Below are 10,421 nucleotides of genomic sequence, written 5' to 3' on the forward strand. Positions count from 1 at the left end.
AACTTTATTTTGCTGCTCGGAACAAGTTGCATGAAAATTCAAATAAATAAATTGGGACTCTGTTCAGAACGTTCCAACCCCTGGTTATTAATGAGCGTTCAGACATGTGTCCACATGCATGAGCAGCCATAGTAAAACCAGTCAGCCAGAGAGAGAGATCATGAACCAGAAATGAGGAAGTGAAATGGAGATCAGCTTATGAAATATTGAGACTGGCAAGCGCATTAGAGAAGTGAAGTAAGATGGTGGGCGAGATTCTTTTTCCTCCATTGCTCAATTTAGTCCTAAAATGTGAACTGTCTAATACAGCAGAGTTGTCATTTGACTAGAGGGGATTTTCGGACACTTATTAGCAGACAGAGAACAGTTCTCTCTAATGTCGGTTGTTGTGGAAACTGGAGCCCATTAGCTAACCAGAGCTTTAGACAGACGAGTACAAGGAGTTTACAGGATGGGGAGCTAAAGAAGAAACAAATTAGACTAACGAATTACTAATAGATTGAAACAAAAATAAATACATTAAAAAATATATATAAATTCTGTGTTGGAGAACAATGACGAAATCCAGACATTAAAACTGAATTCAACAATATTCAAAAATGTTGAACTTCCTAGGAAATCAACTAAATGTATCAAACTTATTAGAAAAATGAATTAATTTGCCCAAGTTAAATCATAAGACATGAACCACATGAACCACATGAACCACATGAACCACATGAACCACATGCATCAGTAATTGGCATTTTCCCGCCCTCATGTATACACAGTTTAGCCGTTGGCGATGATGCCAATGATAACCTTCTTCTTATAGAGCTGAAAAGACGACAAATTAGCCTGTCTACCTGGCAGAAGGAGATCAGGATTATTTGCGTCGATCCAGTAGCCATTTTATTTTGCGAAATCTGCCATCACACGAGCGCTACAGAAGCATCCCTATCCGAACAGAGGTCTCTGGTTGGTGCACAGTTGGATTTAAAAAGGGTAACTACACATTTTTCCCAGACCTCAAAAAGTTGGTCTCCTGATGTGGTTTAAATATTGTTGAGGAATTAGAAAAACTACAAAATTGGACATTCTATTTTTTTTCAGGGAAAACCTGAAAAAGGGAAAAACAAATCAGAGGAAACTGAATTTGGGGTGGGGGGGACAACCGAATCAGACAAAAAAAAAAAGATTTTATAGGTCCCTAATTATTTATTTTCAATCTACACACATTACCAAATAATGACAAAGAGAAAAAAGGACTTCAATACATTTGAAAAACTTTCTATTCTAAAAACTAAAGTTTAATTTCCATCAGAATTCAGACCCTTCGCTATGAGACTCAAAACTGAGCTCAGATACATCCTGTTTCCATTGATCATCCTTGAGATGTTTCTACAACTTGATTGGAATCCACCTGTGGTGGTAAATTCAATTGATTGGACATGATTTGGAAAGGCACACACCTGTCTATATAAGGTCCCACAGTTGACAGTGAATGTCAGAGCAAAAACCAAGCCATGTCAAAGGAATTCTCCAATGTGGCTCCGAGACAGGATTGTGTTGAGGCACAAACATGTCTGCAGCATTGAAGGTCCCTAAGAACATTGGCCTCCATCATCCTTAAATGGAAGAGGTTTGGAACCACCTAGAGTCTTCTTAGAGCTAGCCGCCCAAGGGCCTTGGTCAGGGAGGTGACCAAGAACTCAATGGTCACTGACAGAGCTCCAGAGTTTCTCTGTGGAGATGGGAGAACCTTCCAGAAGGACAACCATCTCTGCAGCACTCAGTAGCCAGATGGAAGGCACTGCTCAGTAAAAGGTTACATGACAGCCCGCCTTGAGTTTGCCAAAAGGCACCTAAATAACTCCGACCATGAGAAACAAGATTCGCTGGTCTGATAAAACCAAGATTGAACTCCTTGGTCTGAAAGCAAAGCGTCACCTCTGGAGGAAACCTGGCACTATCCCTACGCTGAAGCATGGTGGTGGCAGCATCATGTTGTGGGGATGTTTTTCAGGGGAAGGGACTGGGAGACTGAGGAAAACAACCCTAAGCACACAGCCAAGACACACAGGAGTGGCTTCAGGACAAGTCTCTGAAAGTCCTTGAGTAGACCAGACAGAGCTCGGACTTGAACCAGATCTCTGGAGAAACCTGAAAATAGCTGTGCAGTGACGCTTCTCATCCAACGTGACAGAGCTTGAGATAACCCACCGAAGAAGAATGGGAGAAACTCTCCAAATACAGGTGTGCCAAGCATGTAGAGTCCTACCCAAGAAGACTCGAGGCTGTAATCGCTGCTAAAGGTCCTTCAACAAAGTACTGACTGAATACTTAATGTAAATGTGATATTTCAGTTGTTATTTTTGATACATTTACGAACATTTCTAAAAACATGTTTTGGGGGTATTGTGTGTAGATTTGATGAGGGGGAAAAAAAACAATGGGATCCATTTTAGAATAAGGCTGTAACGAAACGTGGAAATAAAATCTAAGGGTCTAAATATATTCCGGTTATTCTCTAACAAACTAATAATTATTATTATTTGGGGGTGCTTATATTAGGTATATTATCACATCTGTTTCTTGTAGATCCCATCTCCCCGAGACACACGCGTCATTGTCCAGCGCCCCCAGGAGCACGAAGGTGCATAAAGATGGCGGGATTCAGATATGACGTCATCGTTTGAACACAATCTACAGAGTTCTGAAACTATGGCGCAACTATAAAATCAGCACAATCTACTTTTTCGCTTTTAAAAAATTGCTGTCGTCTTGGAGCTAAAATTGAGATCATGTATACCGCGCTAACGCCGATACAAGAAGAAACAAACAAAAAAGTAGCGATATGCCAAACTTAGCCAATGAGGCGATGGGGGCCGCCATCTTTATGCACCTTGCTATTGGGGTTAAGTTCCTTGCTCAAGGGCACAGTGACATTTTTCACCTTGTCGGCTCCAGGACTCTACCTCGGAGTGTGGTGTCAGGAAAATAACCTCACACTCAACGTCAACAAAACTAAGGAGATGATTGTGGACTTCAGGAAACAGCAGAGGGAACACCCCCCCCCCATCCACATCGATGGAACAGTAGTGGAGAGGGTAGTAAGTTAAGTTCCTCGGCATACACATCACAGACAAACTGAATTGGTCCACCCACACAGACAGCATCGTGAAGAAGGCGCAGCAGCGCCTCTTCAACCTCAGGAGGCTAAAGAAATTTGGCTTGTCACCAAAAGCACTCACAAACTTCTACAGATGCACAATCGAGAGCATCCTGGCGGGCTGTATCACCGCCTGGTACGGAAACTGCTCCGCCCACAACCGTTAAGGCTCTCCAGAGGGTAGTGAGGTCTGCACAACGCATCACCGGGGGCAAACTACCTGCCCTCCAGGACACCTACAGCACCCGATGTCATAGGAAGGCCATAAAGATCATCAAGGACAACAACCACCCGAGGCACGGTCTGTTCACCCCACTATCATCCAGAAGGAGAGGTCAGTACAGGTGCATCAAAGCTGGGACCGAGAGACTGAAAAACAGCTTCTATCTCAAGGCCATCAGACTGTTAAACAGCCACCACTAACATTGAGTGGCTGCTGCCAACACACTGACTCAACTCCAGCCACTTTAATAATGGGAATTGATGGAAAATATATCACTAGCCACTTTAAACAATGCTACTTAATATAATGTTTACATACATTATTCATCTCATATGTATACGTATATACTGTACTCTATATCATCGACTGCATCCTTATGTAATACATGTATCACTAGCCACTTTAACTATGCCACTTTGTTTACATACTCATCTCATATGTATATACTGTACTCGATACCATCTACTGCATCTTGCCTATGCCGCTCTGTACCATCACTCATTCATATCTTTATGTACATATTCTTTATCCCTTTACACTTGTGTGTATAAGGTAGTAGTTTTGGAATTGTTAGTTAGATTACTCGTTGGTTATTAGTGCATTGTCGGAACTAGAAGCACAAGCATTTCGCTACACTCGCATTAACATCTGCTAACCATATGTGACAAATAAATTTGATTTGATTTGACCTGCCACCTATTAGTCTAGTCACCACTTTGTAGGGTCTGTTTTTGATACTGTTTCAGTTCAAAACTAGTCTGTACAATGTGGGTAATGCTAGCTGGCCTAGCCCTCTAGGCAGAGCAGCGCAGCACGAGGCAGGATGCAGGGCTTGTGAATGAGACACACATTAAATAAATAAAGCCACATCACTGCAATGTCAAGACCTGCACTCCACCACATGGCTGTGGAAAGAGGGCTGGGAAGTGGAGCAGGGGTCCCCTTGCTAACTGTTGCTGCACACTGTAGGCCTCAGGGAGCAGGCAAGGGCCTGGGGAAGGGGCTGGGGCCTGGGGAAGGGGGCTGAGGCCTGGGGGAAGGGGCTGAGGCCTGGGGAAGGGGCTGAGGCCTGGGGAAGGGGCTGAGGCCTGGGGAAGGGGGAGGCCTGGGGGGCTGAGGCCTGGGGAAGGGGCTGAGGGGGAAGGGGCTGAGGCCTGGGGAAGGGGCTGAGGCCTTGGAGAGAGCGACACATAGCGGGAGGGGGAAAGGACTTCCTCACAGGGCTAGAGGCTCCCAGTGGCCAGGTATTGCCAGTCCAGTAAATTTCTCACTCAATGGACTGGGGGTGACTTTTAGCCTTAAAGGAAACGGCCCTTTATAAAATAGCCTAGCTTGCCTCAACTCCCTCCCCCTAGCGACCTATAGCTCCCCCCCCCTCCTGCCCCAGCACACTGGGATACAGTCTCCCTCTTCCCATCCACGGAACCTTAATTTCAGACTGAAAGAGGGAAAGTACAATATTCACCAGCTACAACAGGCCCCCTGCCCCACACACTCACATATGTTTTCCAGTGAAGATAGAAAGGGAAATATTGAAATCAAGAGAAGATCATGCTGAGTGGAGCAGACAGCAGACATTGGGTTGCCAGTAGAGCAGACATTGGGTTGCCAGTAGAGCAGACATTGGGTTGCTCTATTCAATTAAGGCATAATTCTACTATGTATTAATTAGCATCACTGTCAATAAAATACTTTTATTTTTAAGGCTAACTGCGAAGTCCACTATTGTGGCTAATCCTTATTGTGGCTAGCTTCACATAGATGGGTCCGACCACCATTAATCAAATAAGAACGGTCTTAAAAATTAGGTTATTTTAGCTAACTGCAGCGCTACTGAAACAGGTGTTAGCCGGCTAACTGCAGCGCTACTGAAACAGGTGTTAGCCGGCTAACTGCAGCGCTACTGAAACAGATGATAGCTAGCTAACTATAGCTACTGAAACCAGCTCTGAAGCTATGAAGCTATGAAGATCAGAGCTGGTTTCCCAGGTTAGTCAGCTATGAAGAGCAGAGCTGGTTTCCCAGGTTAGTCAGCTATGAAGAGCAGAGCTGGTTTCCCAGGTTAGTCAGCTATGAAGAGCAGAGCTGGTTTCCCAGGTTAGTCAGCTATGAAGAGCAGAGCTGGTTTCCCAGGTTAGTCAGCTATGAAGAGCAGAGCTGGTTTCCCAGGTTAGTCAGCTATGAAGAGCAGATGATAATGACTTTGTTGAGATTGTTGGCAGATTATATTTTAAGTACGCGAATACTTTTTGTTTGTTTATTTAGGTAGTTTGACACCTTATTCAGACAGTAATGACATTATATGGGGAGATAGGCAAATGGGGGGAAACAGTGGGAAGGTCGGAAGCAGGGATTGATCCCGGTTCTCAGGTGGAAAGTTCTCTGAGACACGTGCTGTGAAATGTTACCACTACACCAAGGCGCTGCACAGGAAAAGTTTATATTAATGGTTGATGGTTGTGAGGAACCAAATCATAGATTGCTTTCAAGGTAAGGTCACAAACATGTAGCATTTTGGGTGAACTCTTTAAAACATGGCTGGAAGAAAGTCCTGCAGGCTCTCCAGGAGGGTTGGCCTCCCCTCATCTGTTTCCCAAGTGCTGGGTGTTGGAAAATCTTCTTGTTTATAACAATTCATTTCTCAAAATCACCCAACTTTAAAGAAAAATCTAATGAATATCATTACTCAGGTCATTTATGCCTATTAGTTTAAGGTATCTGCCACCAATTTACTTTACAGATTAAAAAAATGATGTATTTGTGAGTTGTGAGTCCCCCTACCATCTCCACAAAACTAAAATGTCAAAATTGCCACTTCTGGATCCCCAATGTTTGACCAAATTATTTTCATAGTTTAAAAAAAAAAAAAAAAAAAAAAAAAAAACAGGCCACCTTACCAAAACTTCCCTGCTAAAACATACTTACAGGTCCGCCTGCCCCCTTTGCTTTGTCAAAGCCTAATGACAAACCACCAAACAAGGGGACTAATACATGTGTGAATTAAATTAACGTTATGCTGTCAAAATGCTGCATTCTGCAATAGGAACGAGTGTTACAGCAACCTAATTTTGTAGACAATATTGTACATAAAACCGCGCTCCCGTGCTAGTCTTTACAGTTACAGTATAAACTCAGCGGAGAACGTTCCCTCTCCATTCAGCTCCACTCTAATCTTGAGGGGCGTTTCTTTAAAACGCGCATCAAATCTCCTTGGCCCTTTCCATAACTAGACCAATCATATGCTTCAATGTGCCGCGGTTCACAGTGCTGTGGCATGACTGGACAATGGGCGGATTCGATTATGCTGAACCGTAGGGCGCCAAGCATTGGCCCGTCACTTGAAACGGGCGAAAGCGGAGGAGACAAGCCCTTCTCAAATAGAACACTGATGTGTGCCGTTTGGTCATGTTGTCAACAAGGTAGCATGGTGCATCGTCCAGACACATACATCATCTGTTTTCGATCAAATAAAAATGGTTTGAATTTTCTGATAAAGCATTTTTTTTTTCAAAAGCAATTCCTTTTTGCATGAGAGAACACCGAATGCTACTAAGCACGACTTCGCCGTGGGCTTTGAACGGGGAACTTAACTCACGACCCGAAAGGCAGCACACTTCCAAATCGAATGCAAGCAACTTTCAACCGAAACAAAACCCGCATATACAGGGGCCCGGGCGAAATCAATCAAGCCCCCTCAAATGACAGCTGTTTCGGCTAGTGACGTTCAATTGCATGCGCAGATGCTCCGATTTGTCTTGCGGTGGCAAGGACAATAGTTGCTTGCCATTGGCACCCTGCATATTCACTATGAGCATGTAATACATTATGTTCTAGTCCAGGAGTTCCCTCTGACAAGACAAACATGCTACATAACCCATGTATGGCCGTGATGGGCAGTCATGTTAATTAACAGACTGCATCTCATTCTGTCAGTTGTTTTGATAAAGAGGAACTATTTTAATGAGGACTTCTGCATTTAAAAAAAAAAAACAATGTCTTTGATCCAAACCGTTCTGTCAAAAAGATAAGTTTGATAACATGGTTGGCTAGAGTTTAAACAGCTAAAACACAGGTAATGTGCCAGACTGTAAAGCTAACCCAGCTTGGTTGGATTAACTAGCTATGTCATTAGGAAAATATGGCAAGGTCCAGATGACAATCAATGGTTTTCCACAGTCGTGAGTGAAAGATCAGTCAGCTAGCTCTTTGATTGGGGTGCTAAAGATCAGTCAGCTAGCTCTTTGATAGGGGTGCTAAAGATCAGTCAGCTAGGGGTGTTAAAGATCAGTCAGCTAGCTCTTTGATGGGGTTTTAAAGATCAGTCAGCTAGCTCTTTGATGGGGTTTTAAAGATCAGTCAGCTAGGGGTGCTAAAGTTCAGTCAGCTAGCTCTTTGATAGGGGTGCTAAAGATCAGTCAGCTAGCTCTTTGATAGGGGTGCTAAAGATCAGTCAGCTAGCTCTTTGATAGGGGTGCTAAAGATCAGTCAGCTAGCTCTTTGATTGGGGTGCTAAAGATCAGTCAGCTAGCTCTTTGATAGGGGTGCTAAAGATCAGTCAGCTAGCTCTTTGGTGCTAAAGATCAGTCAGCTAGGGTGCTAAAGATCAGGGTGCTAAAGATCAGTCAGCTAGGGGTGCTAAAGATCAGTCAGCTAGCTCTTTGATAGGGGTGCTAAAGATCAGCTCAGCTCTTTGATAGGGGTGCTAAAGATCAGTCAGCTAGGGGTGCTAAAGATCAGTCAGCTAGGGGTGCTAAAGATCAGTCAGCTAGCTCTTTGATAGGGGTGCTAAAGATCAGTCAGCTAGGGGTGCTAAAGATCAGTCAGCTAGGGGTGCTAAAGATCAGTCAGCTAGGGGTGCTAAAGATCAGTCAGCTAGGGGTGCTAAAGATCAGTCAGCTAGGGGTGCTAAAGATCAGTCAGCTAGGGGTACTAAAGATCAGTCAGCTAGCTCTTGGTAGGGGAACCCGTGAACCGTTACTGAGTGGCAAATGGCTAAGGAAATCTTACAACAAAAAAGGTAGCCTGGCTAGTTAGCCAACTAGTTATGCAGTAAATTGGCTGGTTAACTAAGTTAACTAATAAGCATTCCAAGTTTAAAATGCCTTGACAAAATGTAAGACAACAGCCCCAATTATGACCGGGTTTCTGACCAATAATAATAATAATAATAATAATAATTTAGATGTCTTCTAATTGAAGGGTATCGCATAAAACTGAATCCGTGAGACAGAACAATCAAAGCCAGCCAAGTTAGTTGTCACTCTGGCTAGCAGGTGGCTAACACTAACATTGAGTCATCTAACGTTAGCCAGTGAGTTGTGAAGTAAGCGTTGATGTGAAACTAGTCAATATACTATTTATCAAACATTTAGCTACAACGTTAAAAAAAAATAGGACTGTACTTTATTGTCAAGCCGTGCCCCCCACCCCTATTCCAGATTTTAGGTCAGAGAAGTGTAGCCAACCTAGCTAGCTAGTGTTAGCCGAAAACAGGCTAGTTGGCGAAGCTAATTAAAACGCATAATGAACATCACAGACCCCGCTGGTCTTCTTACCTGTGAATTTAGCTGATAGGCCGTACCTGTCCGTTTTTGCTTGATGAAATCACCATATTATACTGAAAAAGGGGATTTGAAACGCCGGTGTAGATGGATGGTGACTAGATAGGACCAAAACCTAGCTAGCTAGCTGGCTGTTTATCATATGCCTTTTTGGAAAGAGCTAGCTAGCCTCCTGGTTTCCAGCACGACGCCAGCTCTTTGGAGATGTTCACGATGCACCACTCCTATTGGTTGTCACAGGGGAAACATCGTATTGTTATTGGACGATGTCAGTGTCAATCAAACCGGTGCAGCCGCAACAATCCCATTGATATGAAATGTTTATTTTTCCATCAGACACATTTTCTATTTCCATATGTGCTCTCATGTAGAAAGTGGTATGAAGTACAATTAAGTAAATACATTTTAAGTATCTGTATTTACTATTTATTTATGTTTTACTACACTACATTCCTAAAGAAAATGATGTACTGTAACTTATAATGTTATAATAATGTACTGCATGCATTTAGCGCGCTGGACATCGGGCTAGAAGGTCGAGGGTTCGAGGCCTGCTCCCTGCCTGTTTCATTACAGTACTTTTTACTCCATACATTTCCCTGACACCCAAAAGTACTCATTACATGTTTAATGCTTATCGGGACAGAAAAATGGTCTAATTCATGCACTTATTAAGAGAACATCCCTGGTCATCCCTACTACCTCTGATCTGGCGGACTTGCCAAACACAAATGCTTAGTTTGTCTGTGTTGGAGTGTGCCCCTGACTACCCATAAATTAAATAAATCTGGTTTGCTTAATATAAGAATTGAAATTATTTATAATTCTATTTTGATACGTAAGTATATTTGAGTAATTACATTTACTTTTGATGCGTATGTTTATTTAAAACCAAGTAATTAACATACTTTTACTCAAGTGGTATTTTACTGGATGACTTTCACTTTTACTTGAGTCATTTTCTAATAAGAGATCTTTACTTTTACTTAGGTACGACAATTGGGTACTTTTCCCACCACGGTAAGGTAAGGCTAAGTGTATCACCAGCATATATAAGCCTAGTATTTCATATCAGCAGCATTATTTCTCTGAAATAAATGAATACATGATTCATGTATCAATCACTGTAATTGGCAGGTTGTCCAACTAGAAGTCTGATAGTGGATTACTGCTGTAGAAGAGGGCATTCATTTACCACCATGGCATTCTATTATGGTTCTGTCTTGTCCAGACAATACTAGTATGGCAATCTACTGATCTCTGTTGTATTTCTGCAATGTTTTTTTATTCTACACATTTGATTGAGAAGTTTGTCTGTGATATTTGGAAACGCATTGGTGCACTTCCCTTTACCTCATGAGGCATTTAGAAACACATTTCCAAATCAATATTTACATGTTTATTTAAGATCTATTTATGTAGGTTGTGTGACAGTGTGTGCCTATTGATGAGACTGTGGCGACACCGCAAAGTGTGACATGATAGG

At 42.7% G+C, this 10,421-nt stretch overlaps 1 protein-coding gene across 7 annotated transcripts in view; it reads right to left on the reverse strand.

Annotated features, from left to right (window-relative positions):
- Positions 1–9,134, reverse strand: part of LOC112227607 (cytoplasmic protein NCK1) — a 57,446-nt gene extending 48,312 nt beyond the window's left edge. For all 7 annotated transcript variants that reach the window (XM_042308499.1, XM_042308497.1, XM_042308504.1 and 4 more), the window contains exon 1: positions 8,930–9,134. The gene's annotated coding sequence lies outside the window, so the exon portion shown is untranslated. The remainder of the gene's footprint in view (positions 1–8,929) is intronic.
- Between the last annotated feature and the right edge of the window lie 1,287 nt (positions 9,135–10,421).

Source organism: Oncorhynchus tshawytscha, linkage group LG29 (genome assembly GCF_018296145.1).
Source record: "Oncorhynchus tshawytscha isolate Ot180627B linkage group LG29, Otsh_v2.0, whole genome shotgun sequence".
Taxonomy (NCBI): domain Eukaryota; kingdom Metazoa; phylum Chordata; class Actinopteri; order Salmoniformes; family Salmonidae; genus Oncorhynchus; species Oncorhynchus tshawytscha.